Consider the following 16,801-nt stretch of genomic DNA (forward strand, 5'->3'; position numbering starts at 1 on the left):
AAGGGGATAATGAAGGACTAAATTTTATTGATTGGAAAGTGGCTCTAAGTTTACAGCTGCTTTTAACAGGCGTACACCATCCACAGGAGGAGAGTTGAAAGGGGATGAGTAGAATAGTCAAATAAGCGGTAGAAGGGATAAGGGAGGGGAGAGTCCAGCTTTAGAACTTTTGTTTTGTTGTGGACTTACAACCGCCGCAGGAGGGGAGAGATAGAAGTGAGAGCGGCAGGAAGACTATGTAAGATAAGAAGAGGATGAAGTGAACGGGTGGGGAGGAAGAGAGACTGAACTGTGTATCTATATTTTTATATCTGGATGAGAAGACTCATGTCTGCAGGGTGTATTTATGTGCTGTGTGTAGCATGCAGAAGGCTGCATTAGCAGCATCAAAGCAGATGTAAAGAGTGAGTGTCAGTGGAACATGCAGCCAGTCAGGTGCTCGTCTCGTCTTTGATCTTCTGCTTGAGTGTGCAGGAGAACATTCCTACCTCAAAGGCTTAGCAGCCCAGGGACACCGACTCACAACAACAACATTAGTGAGGAGTGGCAGTGACAATTTTCTTTATTTGTCTGTTAGTAAGGGAGAAATGGTGTGTGTGAAAGAAGAGGCACCAGCCCTTTTCTCTTTGATCATGAGTCATTTCAACTGTGGGGCAGACTGACGAGCGTTCTTCTCTCTAGTGTCAGACAATATGAACATGGCATTCTCTCTTTGTCTGTCTTTATATTCTCTCCCCCTCTTCCTGTCTGTTTTGAACTTTTGCTCTTCTACTTTCTCATTTTGTTTCTCCATACCACACACTATCTTCCTTCCATGTCTCCAACCCTCCCTCCCTTCCAGAAATCTAACTGTTCTTCACCTTGAGTGTCTGGGAGACTAATGCCAGGGGAGTGCAAGCCGAGCCTCCTGCCTGCCTGTGTTGTGAGACAGGAAGTTAACAGGGTGAAGGACACAGACAGAGGTCTCCTACTGTACTCACTTCCCACTGTCCTGTTCAGACACCCAACATGTAGTGCATTCGGAAAGTATTTGTACCCCTTGATCCCCCCTCCTATGTACACACAATACCCCATAATGACAAAGCGAAAAAAGAAAAAAAAATTACGGACCCTGTTTCCAATGATCATCCTTGAACTGTTTCTACAACATGATTGGAAAACACTTGTGGTAAATTCAATTGATTGGACATGAAATTCAATTGATTTTTGATAAGGCACACACCTGTCTATATAAGGTCCCACCATTGACAGTGAATGTCAGAGCTAACACCAAGCCATGAGGTCCAAGGAATTATCTGTAGAGCTCCACGACAGGATTCGTGTCGAGGCACAACTGGGGAAGGGTACCGCAAAAATTCTGCAACATTGTAGGTTTCTAAGAACACCGTGACCTCCCTCATTCTTAAATGGAAAAAGTGTTTTTTTTCTTCATCCTAGAACTGGCCGCCCGCTCAAACTGAGGAATTTGGGGAGAAGGGCCTTGGTCAGGGAGGTGACCAAGAACCCGATGGATGGTCACTCTGACAGAGCTCCACAATTCCTCTGTGGAGAACCTTCCAGAAGGGCAACCATCTCTGCAGCACTCCATCAATCAGGCTTTTATGGTAGAGTGGCCAGACGGAAGCCACTCCTCAGTAAAAGGGACATGACAGCCTGCTTGGAGTTTGCCAAAAGGCACCTAAATGACTATGAGAAACAAGATTCTCTTGAGTGGCCCAGCCAGAGCCCGGACTTGAACCTGAACGAACATCTCTGGAGAGACCTGAAAATAGCTGTGCAGCAACGCTCCCCAGCCAACCTGACCGAGCTTGAGAGGATCTGCAGAGAAGACTGGGATAAACTCCCCAAATACAGGTGTGCCAAGCTTGTAGCATCATACCCAAGAAGACTTGAGGCTGTAATTGTTGCTAAAGGTGCTTCAACAAAGTACTGAGTAAGGGTATGAATACTTATGTAAATATGTTTTTGTTTTAATCCATTTGCAAATATTTCAAAAAACCTGTTTTTGCTTTTTCATTATGGGGTATTGCGTGTAGATTGAGAACTAATACATTTTAGAATAAGGCTGCAACGTGGAAAAAATGTAAGGGGTTTGAATACTTTCCGAATGCACTGTATACCCGTTATCTGCCTCGCTCTGCTTAGAAGTTGCAATTTACAACTTCTGGAACAATAAATCAGACCTTTTTATATCAGCATTATCCCACTCCAATTCGGCTCTCTTCACTGATTGGCTGCCTGGCCTTGGTCAATGTTATCTGAATCACCGCACCACTCCCAGAAAGGTGGTTGCGGGAAGTGTGTGTGTGTGTGTGTGTGTGTGTGTGTGTGTGTGTGTGTGTGTTATGCACTGCATTGTTAATCTCTGAGGCTTGCCATATTACAACCCCCATCCATATTGTGTTCTGCTCTCCACGGGAGAGGAAATGAATGTTTGTTTGCTAATTAGTTTTCTTTTAGCTTTGTGTGTTTTGTTCATGGTACATCTCCATGCTGAGATGAGTGTTTTCTAACCCCTGTAGTGAGAGGAGGTTTTTCTCTCTTCCCTTGGAGAGTTACCTTATCTCCCTGCAGTCTCTGTTTTATCACTTCTCTGCAATATTGAGGAGTCTGCTGCCTACAACCCTGAGGGGTCCATGTCTAGACACACGTATGCTGCCTGTCAGCTGCCCTTATCTTTTCCTGACAACACACTCCCATATTGGTATGACATCACAGAAACACACATTTAGCCATGGATTTCCAGTTGTTGTATATTATCTTCACCGAGAATTCTTATTTCTCTTCTCATTTGCTATAGCGTTTCCACATCCGCAGGTGTGTGCAGATGAGTGTGTGCAGATGAGTGTGTGCAGATGAGTGTGTGCAGATGAGTGTGTGCAGATGAGTGTGTGCAGATGAGTGTGTGCAGATGAGTGTGTGCAGATGAGTGTGTGCAGATGAGCGTGTGTGCAGATGAGTGTGTGCAGATGAGTGTGTGCAGATGAGTGTGTGCAGATGAGTGTGTGTGCAGATGAGCGTGTGTGCAGATGAGCGTGTGCAGATGAGCGTGTGTGCAGATGAGCGCGTGTGCAGATGAGCGCGTGTGCAGATGAGCGCGTGTGCAGATGAGCGCGTGTGCAGATGAGCGCGTGTGCAGATGAGCGCGTGTGCAGATGAGCGCGTGTGCAGATGAGCGTGTGTGCGGTGGCAATGCCAGAACTCTGCTGGTGGGTGTAATTGCTGTGCGTCTCTGCGCCTCAGTGAAGCTAGCCTGGGAATCCTGACTCATCTCTACTGGCAACGCTGCCTGGGCCGTCGGCCAGCTGTCTGGACAGACTGATAATCACAATGCTGCTGCCTGGCTGCTGCTGTACTTAGAAAGAGCAGGCTTTCCTCTAGTTCTGGGTTAAAACTGGAAACTGTGAACAGGCCAAACTGGTTTCTGACCAGGCACCTGCTGTGGAAACAGGGCTTCAGATGGCAGTCAGCCTGGCCTGTACTACCTGCCCCTGGGTGTTCACTTCCCTAGATCCTAACTGGACCAACCGTGAGCAAGAGGACTGTTCCTATTGGACAATCAATAGAATTGCCTGTCGTCTGAAAGTAAAGGGTGGGCCTTAGCCTAGCGATGAGTAGATTTACTAATATTTATGTAATAGTAAATAAAATGGCCATTTGTTTGGAAAGGGGAAATGGCGATACCTAGTCAATTGTACCACTGAAATGTAATTGAATCCAACCCCTCTGAATCAGAGAGGTGCGGGGTGGTGGACGTTGACGTGATTTGTAGGTTAGTGCTGCTCGGTGATATTTGGACTGTGCCTACCTCAGGCTTTGTTCAGGCTACCGCGTGGAGGCTTCTGAAAAAGACTTATGGTATGAATTTGAGCCAAAATGGAGTCACTTGGGGATTGGCTTTGTGTAAGGAAACTGCGCTGCGCTGTTGGTGTTTGGCTGTGCTCTCTTCCCTGATTTATTGGCTAGGGAAAATTGGCTGTGGTCTGAGTTAAAGCCCATATGGACTCAATGTGTGGCTATGGGCCTCCCTGGTCAATGCTGTTCTCATCTATGTAGCCCTGGAGTTCACCTGTGCGCTCACACACACTGTTCATCCTAGACACTTTCATACAGACACATTCTCTCTCATCTCTCATTCCCATACATCATCTACACCCGATCTTCTAAACAAAACGTTCAACCTCTGTCTCTCGTTCTCTCGCTCTCTCTCACACACACACACACCGAGTTGGAGAGGATCAAAGCACTGACCTGCTGAGAACAATCAATCCACACTTTCATGAACTCTCTCTCACACACACACACACACACACACACACACTCACTTACCCCAGTGGCATGCGTTTAATTCCGTCATCCTCTCTCCCAGTCCCCTAACAGCCGCAGCGGCTGGAGGCCTGTGGATGAATATTGATTTTCATGAGTCTGAATGTTTATCAGCTAATAGCTGAGCTCTGCGTCATGCGGCGTTTACCTGGGCTGCTGCATTGATCTGTGTTTTTCCTGCTTATTGATGAATGGGGATTCAATTCAGTGATAGAGTGATCAATGTCAGGAGGCCCCAGTCTGATCAGAAGAGAGCCAGGTCAGGGGTTAAGTCTGCCACACTGGGTTTATGAGAGGGAACAGGTTCACATTATATTATACAGGCCTAGTATAGGAGGAGGAGCAGCCTCAGTCTCTGAAGTATTTGTTGTCTTTGCCTCTGTCTTCATCACTGCTGTTCTTTCTCACCTGTCAGCGCTCAGTGAGAGGAGGCAGTTTCTAATTAATGTGATGTATGCTGCATCCATCTCCAGAGGAGGACATGGAGGGGGGATTGGAGGGAGGACATGGAGGGGGATTGGAGGGAGGACATGGAGGGAGGAATGGAGGGAGGACATTTAAGAGAGGAATGGAGGGGGGACATGGAGGGAGGGGAAGACATGGAGGGAAGACATGGAGGGAGGACATTAAGGGAGGGAAGACATGGGAAGACATTAAGGGAGGAATGGAGGGAAGACATTAAGGGAGGAATGGAGGGAAGACATTAAGGGAGGAATGGAGGGAGGACATTAAGGGAGGAATGGAGGGAAGACATGGACGGAGGACATTAAGGGACGAATGGAGGGAAGACATTAAGGGAGGAATGGAGGGAGGACCTGGAGAGAGGAATTGAGGAAGACATGGAGAGAGGAATTGAGGAAGACATGGAGAGAGGAATGGAGGAAGACATGGAGAGAGGAATGGAGGAAGACATGGAGAGAGGAATGGAGGAAGACATGGAGAGAGGACATTAATGGAGGGAAGACATGAAGGGAGGAATGGAGGAAGACATGGAGGGGGGATTGGAGGGAGGACATGGATGGAGGACATGGAGAAAGACATGGGGAAGAATGGAGGGAGGACATGGAGAGAGGAATGGAGGAAGACATGGAGGGGGGATTGGATGGAGGACATGGAGAGAGGAATGGAGGAAGACATGGAGGAAGACATGGAGGGGGAATTGGAGGGAAGACATGGAGGGGGGAAGACAAGGAGGGAGGACTTGGAGGGAGGGAATGGAGGGAAGAATGCAGGGAGGATGTTACGGATACCAGTATCCTGTGTGTATCCTGTGTTCTTTTCTCTCCTTCTCCCCTCACAGTTGAAAATCGTCACCAATCCAATCATCAATCAGAAGACACACCTCCTCCTGTTTCCTACCCTATCACAGTTCCCTTCCCTTGGTTTAAAAACCCTGTCAGTAGTTTGCTCTAGAGCTCAATCTCTCTGTAAATGTCATGTCTGTAGGTCTCTCTGTTTCACACTCTCTTTGTGTAATTAACCTCTCTTTTGTTTGAGCACCTCCATAGCACTTTGTCCTCACCTGTGAGTATTGTTTTTGGTTATGGTGTTTGTTTGCTGGTGGGAAAAGGGGAAACCAAGACAAGTCGCCCATGGGCATACACTACCTGTAGGTAGACTTTGTTAAATACACTAGTTAGAACTGGGTGGAGCACCCACTGTATTTTTGGTTAGTTAGCTGTTGTTAAAGTAGACTAGTCTAGCTTAGGGGTGTTTTTGAATACTTATTGTTTCTTTCCTTGGGTCCAGCTCTGCCCCTTTTCCTGCTCCCCCCATTACCGTGTGTTTTACAATAAACCCTGAGTTTGACGGTAGATTTCAGTTGTCCTGGTTATTTCGTTCACACTTTTACTTTGTCACTATTATAATTTGCATGAATTATGTTACGGGTCTCATTATCATCCCCCCCTAGACTGTCGGGCCAAAAGGGATTCGTAACATAAGTGGGGGCTCGTCCGGGATTTGTCTTTACTGACACCCATGCCGCTCATGCAGATTGTTTTAGTGGTATAGTTCAGTGTTGAACGTTATAGCTGAGATAGCATTAGTGTTTGCTATTTTCGTTGGCTCTTGTGAAGTAGGTTAAGATGGCTACTTTTGAGTTGAAGTCCTTTTTGGATAACCCTTCGTGGGAGGTTTTTGACATGTTGTAGAGTTGACTTAATGACCTTGGCTGACTATTATTCAATATCGATTCCGCAGAGTTTAGTTAAGGCGGAGGTTAAACATCTAGTGTTAAATGTATTGTTGGAAGATTGTTGTTACCGCTGCCTGAGCCTACTACCCCTGTAGGGGATGTTGCTGCTCCTGTAAGCCCATTGGTGTCTGATAATGAGGGCGAGGCTAAAACACCAGCCACATTGTCCCGTTTTTGATCCACTCTCCCCACTGTCAAACGGTGATGCCAGGAGGGATGTCCGTTTAGCACAGTCCAAATTAGGCAAGACACTCTCCAGTTGGAGATGTGTAAAATTGAGGCAGAAAAAGAACGAGAACCACGGCAGTTAGATTTTGAGATGTGTAAAATTGAGGCAGAAAAAGAACGAGAACAGCGGCAGTTGGATTTGGAGATGTGTAAAATTGAGGCAGAAAAAGAACGAGAACCACGGCAGTTAGATTTGGAGATGTGTAAAATTGAGGCAGATAAAGAACAGCGGCAGATGACGTTTAAAATGCGCCAGGTGGAACTGGAGGCAGAGACAGCGAGGCTAGCCTCCGGTCCTGCTGTCATTGTTAGTGAGTCTTCCTCACCTGCTGTGTCCTCAAACACGTTTGACATTAGTAGGCAGATTGCCTTAGTACCTTTGTTCAGAGAGTCGGAGGTTGACTCCTATTTTTGTGTATTTGAGCGTATGATGTATATTACTTCAGTGTAAATTAACTGGTAAAGCCCAAGAGGTTTTGTCAGCGTTACCTCTGGAGGACAGTTTGAATTATGAAGTGGTCAAAGCTACTGTTCTTCGTGCCTATGAGCTTGTGCCTGGGGCATACCGACAGAGATTTAGGTCTCATAGAAAGTCTTCTAGTAAGACTTATGTGGAATTTGCTAGAGATAAGGGAAATCTGTTTGATAAATGGCATGCTGCTAGTAAGGTAACTGATTTCAACTCTCTCCGGGAGTTAATCTTGTTGGAAGAGTTTAAAAATTGCTTACCCGAACGCATTGTAGTTTACCTAAACGAACAGAAAGTATCCTCCCTGGCAGAAGCGTCTGTGTTGGCAGACGAGTTTGTGTTGACGCACAAGAGTGTATTTTCGGCTCATACTGAGAGTAGAGCCACTGAGTTTCCTACTTTTAGCCCTAGTCGGCCAGCAGTAGTATATCAAGTACGCCAGAAGAATGAGCGTCCCGGTAAAGAGGTTGGCCATGGACAGGTGCGCCCTGTTGATGCCAAGGTCTTGGCTATAACTGCATTCCCTGCACCTACCACCAGACCAGAGCTACGCCGCTTTTTAGGGATGGTTGGCTACTACCGTAGCTTCTGTAAAAATGTCTCTGCGGTAGTTGCTCCATTGACCGATTTGCTCAGTCCGGCTAGATCATTTGTGTGGTCCCCTGAATGTAAGAGAGCTTTTGAATCTGCGAAAGCACTCTTATGTAGTACCCCTGTACTTGCTGCTCCAGATTTTGAACAACCGTTCAAACTTGAGGTAGATGCTAGTGCCAGAGGGGCTGGTGCTGTTCTACTGCAGCAGGACAAGAGTGGAGTGGATCATCCTGTTTGTTATTTTTCCCGTAAATGTAATAAATGTCAAACAAACTATGCAACAATAGAACAAGAAGCTCTTGCTTTGTTGTTGGCTCTGCAATACTTTGAAGTATATATTGGTTCCAGTGCCCTACCAGTGATTGTATATACTGACCATAACCCCTTCGTTTTTCTCCACCGGATGTACAACCAGAACCAGCGCCTTATGCGTTGGGCGCTGATTGTACAACATTATAATTTGGAGATCCGCCACAAAAAGGGTTCTGATAATGTATTGGCAGATGCTTTGTCTCGTGTGTAATGATTTTTTTTGAATGTTTTGCAAGGTTGACTTTGTTATTGTTGTGAGTATTCATTGTAATACTGTAGTCGCAATCCCTAGGGTTGCTCTTTTAAGGGTGGGAGTGTTACGGATACCAGTATCCTGTGTGTGTGTGTGTATCCTGTGTTCTTTTCTCCTTCTCCCCTCACTGTTGAAAATCATCACTCCCCAATCAGTCACCAATCCAATCAATCAGAAGACACACCTCCTCCTGTTTCCTACCCTATCACAGTTCCTTTCCCTTGGTTTAAAAACCCTGTCAGTAGTTTGCTCTAGAGCTCAATCTCTCTGTAAATGCCATGTCTGTAGGTCTCTGTGTTTCACTCCTTGGGTGACTTGTTTCTTTCCTTGGGTCCAGCTCAGCCCCTTTTCCTGCTCCCCCCATTACCGTGTGTTTTACAATAAACCCTGAGTTTGACTGTAGATTTCAGTTGTCCTGGTTATTTCGTTCACACTTTTACTTTGTCACTATTATAATTTGCATGAGTTATGTTACGGGTCTCATTACCATCCCCCCCTAGACTGTCGGGCCAAAAGGGATTCGTAACAGAGGACATGGAGGGAAGACATGGAGGGAAGACATGGAGGAATGGAGGAAAGACATGGAGGGAGGGAAGACATGGAGGGAGGAATGGAGGGAAGACATGGAGGGAGGGAGGAATGGAGGGAAGACATGGAGGGAGGGAAGACATGGAGGGAGGAATGGAGGGAAGACATGGAGGGAGGGAGGAATGGAGGGAAGACATGGAGGGAGGGAAGACATGGAGGGAGGAATGGAGGGAAGACATGGAGGGAGGGAGGAATGGAGGGAAGACATGGAGGGAGGGAGGAATGGAGGAAAGACATGGAGGGAGGGAAGACATGGAGGGAGGAATGGAGGGAAGACATGGAGGGAGGGAGGAATGGAGGGAAGACATGGAGGGAGGGAGGAATGGAGGGAAGGAATGGAGGGAGTGAGGAATGGAGGGAAGGAATGGAGGGAAGACATGGAGGGAGGAATGGAGGGAAGACATGGAGGGAGGAATGGAGGGAAGACATGGAGGGAAGACATGGAGGGAAGACATGGAGGGAGGACATGGAGGGAGGAATGGAGGGAGGAATGGAGGGAGGAATGGAGGGAAGACATGGAGGGAGGAATGGAGGGAAGACATGGAGGGAAGACATGGAGGGAAGACATGGAGGAATGGAGGAAAGACATGGAGGGAGGGAAGACATGGAGGGAGGAATGGAGGGAAGACATGGAGGGAGGGAGGAATGGAGGGAAGGAATGGAGGGAGGAATGGAGGGAAGACATGGAGGGAGGAATGGAGGGAGGAATGGAGGGAGGAATGGAGGGAGGAATGGAGGGAGGAATGGAGGGGAGACATGGAGGGAGGAATGGAGGTAAGACATGGAGGTAAGACATGGAGGTAAGACATGGAGGTAAGACATGGAGGGAAGACATGGAGGGAAGACATGGAGTGAGGAATGGAGGGAAGACATGGAGTGAGGAATGGAGGGAAGACATGGAGGGAAGACATGGAGGGAAGACATGGAGTGAAGACATGGAGGGAGGACATGGAGGGAAGACATGGAGTGAGGAATGGAGTGAGGAATGGAGGGAGGGATGGAGGGAGGGAGGGATGGAGGGAGGAATGGAGTGAGGAATGGAGGGAAGACATGGAGTGAGGAATGGAGGGAAGACATGGAGGGAAGACATGGAGGGAAGACATGGAGTGAAGACATGGAGGTAAGACATGGAGGGAAGACATGGAGTGAGGAATGGAGGGAAGACATGGAGTGAGGAATGGAGGGAAGACATGGAGGAATGGAGGGAAGACATGGAGGGAAGACATGGAGGGAAGACATGGAGTGAAGACATGGAGGGAGGACATGGAGGGAAGACATGGAGTGAGGAATGGAGGGAGGGATGGAGGGAGGAATGGAGGGAGGAATGGAGTGAGGAATGGAGGGAGGGATGGAGGGAGGAATGGAGTGAGGAATGGAGGGAAGACATGGAGTGAGGAATGGAGGGAAGACATGGAGGGAGGAATGGAGGGAAGAAATGGAGGGAAGACATGGAGGGAGGAATGGAGGGAAGACATGGAGGGAGGGAGGGAGGGAGGGAAGGAATGGAGGGAGGAATGGAGGGAAGACATGGAGGGAGGAATGTGGTCCTTCTGTAGCTCAGTTGGTAGAGCATGGCGCTTGTAACGCCAGGGTAGTGGGTTCAATCCCCGGGACCACCCATACGTAGAATGTACGCTTTGGATAAAAGCGTCTGCTAAATGGCATATATTATTATTATATATTATTATTAGGAATGGAGGGAAGACATGGAGTGAGGAATGGAGGGAAGACATGGAGGGAAGACATGGAGGGAAGACATGGAGTGAAGACATGGAGGGAGGACATGGAGGGAAGACATGGAGGGAGGACATGGAGGGAAGACATGGAGTGAGGAATGGAGTGAGGAATGGAGGGAGGGATGGAGGGAGGGAGGGATGGAGGGAGGAATGGAGTGAGGAATGGAGGGAAGACATGGAGTGAGGAATGGAGGGAAGACATGGAGGGAGGACATGGAGGGAAGAAATGGAGGGAAGACATGGAGGGAGGAATGGAGGGAAGACATGGAGGGAGGGAGGGAGGGAAGGAATGGAGGGAAGACATGGAGGGAAGACATGGAGGGAGGGAGGGAGGGAAGGAATGGAGGGAGGAATGGAGGGAAGACATGGAGGGAGGAATGGAGGGAAGACATGGAGGGAGGAATGGAGGGAAGACATGGAGTGAGGAATGGAGGGAAGACATGGAGGGAGGACATGGAGGGAAGAAATGGAGGGAAGACATGGAGGGAGGAATGGAGGGAAGACATGGAGGGAGGGAGGGAGGGAGGGAGGAATGGAGGGGACATGGAGGGAGGAATGGAGGGAAGACATGGAGGGAGGAATGGAGGGAAGACATGGAGGGAGGAATGGAGGGAAGACATGGAGGGAGGAATGGAGGGAAGACATGGAGGGAGGAATGGAGGGAGGAATGGAGGGAGGAATGGAGGGAGGAATGGAGGGAAGACATGGAGGGAGGAATGGAGGGAAGACATGGAGGGAAGACATGGAGGGAAGACATGGAGGGAGGAATGGAGGGAAGACATGGAGGGAAGACATGGAGGGAAGACATGGAGGGAGGAATGGGGGGAAGACATGGAGGGAGGACATGGATGGAAGACATGGAGGGAGGGAGGAATGGAGGTGAAGGCATGGAGGGAAGACATGGAGAGGAAGACGGACTAGTAATATTGGTACAAAAGAGGTGCAAGTTGGGTTATTTAGATGGAGTGAGGGGACATGAGGCGTTGTTTTTAGTGTGTGATGGTAAGGTATTATTGAAATGAAGAGCCATCAATTTATTCATAATATGCATCCCAGGAAAGCAAATCACCACGGAAACCAGGCTTGCCTCAGTGTGAGACACGCATCTGCCCTACAGGATGATGCTTTCTCTCTCTCTCTCTCTCTCTCTCTCTCTCTCTCTCTCTCTCTCTCTCTCTCTCTCTCTCTCTCTCTCTCTCTCTCTCTCTCTCTCTCTCTCTCTCTCTCTCTCTCTCTCTCTCTCTCTCTCTCTCTCTCTCTCTCTCTCTCTCTCTCTCTCTCTCTCTCTCTCTCTCTCTCTCTCTCTCTCTCTCTCTCTCTCTCTCTCTCTCTCTCTCTCTCTCGCCCTTATTTTAGGGGTGCCTGTTCAACATGCATCATATATATATGGAAATTAAACACACAAGCTGTGTGTGGGTGTGCGTTTGCTTGTTTGTGACTAAGGTTGCAAGATACCGGGAATTTTCAATAAATCCTCAGGTTTTCCTGAATTCCTGGCTGGTGGATACCTGGAAGGGAATAAGGGGAGTAAGCAGGAATTACCGAATTTACTGAAATTTCCTAGAATTTTGCAAGTCTAGTCAAGTCTTACCTGTTCTCGAATTATCAGTCTTAGCTGTACCAAAATCCCACTGTTGAATGTGATCTGGGATACCATCAGGATGTGATGTGGTGTCGGGAGCTGGCAAGCTGAATGGAGATGAGAGCCTATGAATGGATGGTTAGAGGAAGGGGATAAATGGATGGAGGAACTCAGGAAGCCAGGAGAGAAGGACCGAATCGTAATGGGAATTAGGATGACATCTCCTGTCAGTGTGGCAGTGTGTTGCCTGGTATAGCGAGAGTCATTTGCCTGTTGATACTGATCTAGAATCAGCTTGCCTTCCCCAAATCCTTACCTTAACCCTGAGAAGGAACAGAACAACATTGACCATAGACCAGTGTCTAGGGACCACTTCATCCTACTCAGATCTCTGGGAATGCTTCCACATCTGACAGGAAGAGAAGAGGAGGAGGGAAAACTCAAGAACAGTGAAGCAGTGTTCTTGATTCAGAAGGCAAACAACTCCTTCCTTTTCTCTTCTCTCCCTCCTGGTACAGGCCCTGCTTTCATGAGCCTGATGGCAGGTGTAAACTCTGCTTGCTTCTCTCAAACTACACAGCTGACAACACGGGAGGTTGGTGGCACCTTAATTGGGGAGGACAGGCACGTGGTGATGGATGCAGTGGAAAGGTATCAACAACATCAAACACATGGTTTCCATGTGGTTCATGCCATTCCATTCGTGCCGCTCCAGCCATTATTATAAGCCATCCTCCCCTCACCAGCCTCCACTGGCTGACAACTGGGGGAGTTATTTCATGGTTAAATCTTTCATCCTTTCCATTATTTGTTTTTGCAGTACAAATCACTCTTCTAATGTCGCTCTGTTGGGATTTTGGGAGCTCACTTACTCTGTTCACCTTTTACTGTAATTAAGAGCAGGGCAGGTGTCTTCCAGTTGGCTTCTCAAAGGAGAGCAAAAGAGAGAAACAGGCCTGCATTATTAATGATACATGTTAGACTTTTATCAGGCCCTGAGCTGGAGAGACGATGTGATGGAGACGGACAGAACGAGAGCAAGGAGTGAGGTAGTGTGATATCGCATTGTACCTGCAGTGAAGAAGAAAAGTGCAAATAGACCTTTCAGGTCTAAAGAGTGCATCTAGGTGATTGCGTTGGATTCGGTGAGTTTCTTCGTATGTGAGGTAGGGGCCTTTTGCTGCACGATGAGGCAGAAAAAACATAGTGGTAGAGGGGAGATGACTTCAGAGCAATGGGGGTCTTTAGTTCTTCCAGGAGAGGGCTTAACCCTTGCCCTGTCACCCCCACAGCAGGCGAACCCTGCCCTGTCACCCCCACAGCAGGCGAACCCTTGCCCTGTCACCCCCACAGCAGGCGAACCCTTGCTCTGTCACCCCCACAGCAGCGAACCCTTGCCCTGTCACCCCCACAGCAGGCGAACCCTTGCCCTGTCACCCCCACAGCAGGCGAACCCTTGCCCGGCATGTAAGGGTAGGCTACTGATGAAGTGCACGAGTGTGCACTGCGCTGTCAGTTTTTGGCCACCTCAGTGACGCGTCCAGGGCTGTCAGACAGACCATAAAGAGGCGTTCAGACATGAGCAATCAAACGGGAGATCATTCCAGGCCAGATTAATCAAACATGAAATGATTGATCAGAGGCTTGAGGGTTATTTAAGACTGCAATCATTTTTCTGTGTGAGCGATACAGTGGGTGAACAGGTAGTTCGTCAGCCAGAGTAATGTCCCAGTTGACGGGGTCGGGTCTAGAGGAAAGCCCAGTCTCCCCTGCAACTGTTGAATCATCCATCCGTGGGGCTCATCAGGACTCATTCCTCCGTCGCTCTGTCTCTCTGTGTCTCTCTCGGAATCTGAATTCTGGGGGGGGTGGGTGAGAGATGTTTGTTGTTGACATTTTTGTTCTACTGTGCTCCAGGAAAAGGAATCGTCCTGTGTCCTCATCACACATCCCCACTGAAATGGTCACCTTGTGAAATTGAGATGTGTGTAATCACTAGTGTGAATGAGGTCAGTGGGCCAGGGGGATAGCACAGGAGTAGTACCAGGGTTGGGTTGCTGCTGGACTACACCCAGTATCCAGGGTTGGGGTGTTGCTGCTGGACTACACCGAGTACCCAGGGTTGGGGTGTTGCTGGACTATACCCAGTATCCAGGGTTGGGGTGTTGCTGCTGGACACTACCCAGTATCCAGGGTTGGGGTGTTGCTGCTGGACTACACTCAGTATCCAGGGTTGGGGTGTTGCTGCTGGACTACACTCAGTATCCAGGGTTTGGGGTGTTGCTGCTGGACACTACCCAGTATCCAGGGTTGGGGTGTTGCTGCTGGACTACACCCAGTACCCAGGGTTGGGGTGTTGCTGCTGGACTACACCTAGTACCCAGGGTTGGGGTGTTGCTGCTGGACTACACCCAGTATCCAGGCTTGGGGTGTTGCTGCTGGACTACACCCAGTAACCAGGGTTGGGGTGTTGCTGCTGGACTACACCCAGTAACCAGGGTTGGGGTGTTGCTGCTGGACTACACCCAGTACCCAGGGTTGGGGTGTTGCTGCTGGACTACACCCAGTACCCAGGGTTGGGGTGTTGCTGCTGGACTACACCCAGTACCCAGGGTTGGGGTGTTGCTGCTGGACTACACCCAGTACCCAGGGTTGGGGTGTTGCTGCTGGACTACACCCAGTATCCAGGGTTGGGGTGTTGCTGCTGGACTATACCCAGTATCCAAGGTTGGGGTGTTGCTGCTGGATTATATCCAGGGTTGGGGTGTTGCTGCTGGACTACACCCGGTATCCAGGGTTGGGGTGTTGCTGCTGGACTACACCCAGTATCCAGGGTTGGGGTGTTGCTGCTGGACTACACCCAGTATCCAGGGTTGGGGTGTTGCTGCTGGATTATATCCAGGGTTGGGGTGTTGCTGCTGGACTACACCCAGTACCCAGGGTTGGGGTGTTACTGAGTGTAGTCCAGCAGCAGCATCCAGGGTTGGGGTGTTGCTGCTGCTGGACTATACTCAGTAACCAGGGTTGGGGTGTTGCTGCTGGACTATACCCAGTACCCAGAGCCGGGGTGTTGCTGCTGGACTACACCCAGTACCCAGGGTTGGGGTGTTGCTGCTGGACTATACCCAGTATCCAGGGTTGGGGTGTTGCTGCTGGATTATATTCAGGGTTGGGGTGTTGCTGATGGACTACACCCAGTATCCAGGGTTGGGGTGTTGCTGCTGGACTACACCCAGTATCCAGGGTTGGGGTGTTGCTGCTGGACTACACCCAGTATCCAGGGTTGGGGTGTTGCTGCTGGATTATATCCAGGGTTGGGGTGTTGCTGCTGGACTACACCCAGTATCCAGGGTTGGGGTGTTGCTGCTGGACTACACCCAGTATCCAGGGTTGGGGTGTTGCTGCTGGACTACACTCAGTATCCAGGGTTGGGGTGTTGCTGCTGCTGGACTATACTCAGTAACCAGGGTTGGGGTGTTAATGCTGGACTATACCCAGTACCCAGAGTCGTGGTGTTGCTGCTGGACTACACCCAGTACCCAGGGTTGGGGTGTTGCTGCTGGACTACACCCAGTATCCAGGGTTGGGGTGTTGCTGCTGGACTACACCCAGTATCCAGGGTTGGCGTGTTGCTGCTGGACTACACCCAGTATCCAGGGTTGGGGTGTTGCTGCTGGACTACACCCAGTATCCAGGGTTGGGGTGTTGCTGCTGGACTACACTCAGTATCCAGGGTTGGGGTGTTGCTGCTGGACTATACCCAGTATCCAGGGTTTGGGTGTTGCTGCTGGACACTACCCAGTATCCAGGGTTGGGGTGTTGCTGCTGGACTACACCCAGTATCCAGGGTTGGGGTGTTGCTGCTGGATTATATCCAGGGTTGGGGTGTTGCTGCTGGATTACACCCAGTACCCAGGGTTGGGGTGTTGCTGCTGGATTATATCCAGGGTTGGGGTGTTGCTGCTGGACTACACCCAGTATCCAGGGTTGGGGTGTTGCTGCTGGACTACACCCAGTATCCAGGGTTGGGGTGTTGCTGCTGGATTATATCCAGGGTTGGGGTGTTGCTGCTGGATTACACCCAGTACCCAGGGTTGGGGTGTTGCTGCTGCTGGACTACACTCAGTAACCAGGGTTGGGGTGTTAATGCTGGACTATACCCAGTACCCAGAGTCGGGGTGTTACTGCTGGACTACACCCAGTACCCAGGGTTGGGGTGTTGCTGCTGGACTACACCCAGTATCCATGGTTGGGTTGTTGCTGCTGGACTTCACCCAGTACCCAGGGTTGGGGTGTTGCTGCTGGACTATACTCAGTATCTAGGGTTGGGGTGTTGCTGCTGGACTATACTCAGTTACCAGGGTTTGGGTGTTGCTGCTGCTGGACTACACCCAGTATCCAGGGTTGGGGTGTTGCTGCTGGACTACACCCAGTATCCAGGGTTGGTGTGTTGCTGCAACTGGACTACACCCAGGATCCAGGGTTAGGGTGTTGCTGCTGCTGGACTATACTCAGT

The 16,801-nt window shown here is 49.5% G+C and overlaps 1 protein-coding gene across 2 annotated transcripts in view; it reads left to right on the forward strand.

Annotated features, from left to right (window-relative positions):
- Positions 1–16,801, forward strand: part of LOC118378217 (protein phosphatase 1L-like) — a 52,467-nt gene that overhangs the window by 9,589 nt on the left and 26,077 nt on the right. The gene's annotated exons all lie outside the window — the stretch shown is intronic.

The sequence above is a fragment of the Oncorhynchus keta genome, chromosome 1 (genome assembly GCF_023373465.1).
Source record: "Oncorhynchus keta strain PuntledgeMale-10-30-2019 chromosome 1, Oket_V2, whole genome shotgun sequence".
Taxonomy (NCBI): Eukaryota; Metazoa; Chordata; class Actinopteri; order Salmoniformes; family Salmonidae; genus Oncorhynchus; species Oncorhynchus keta.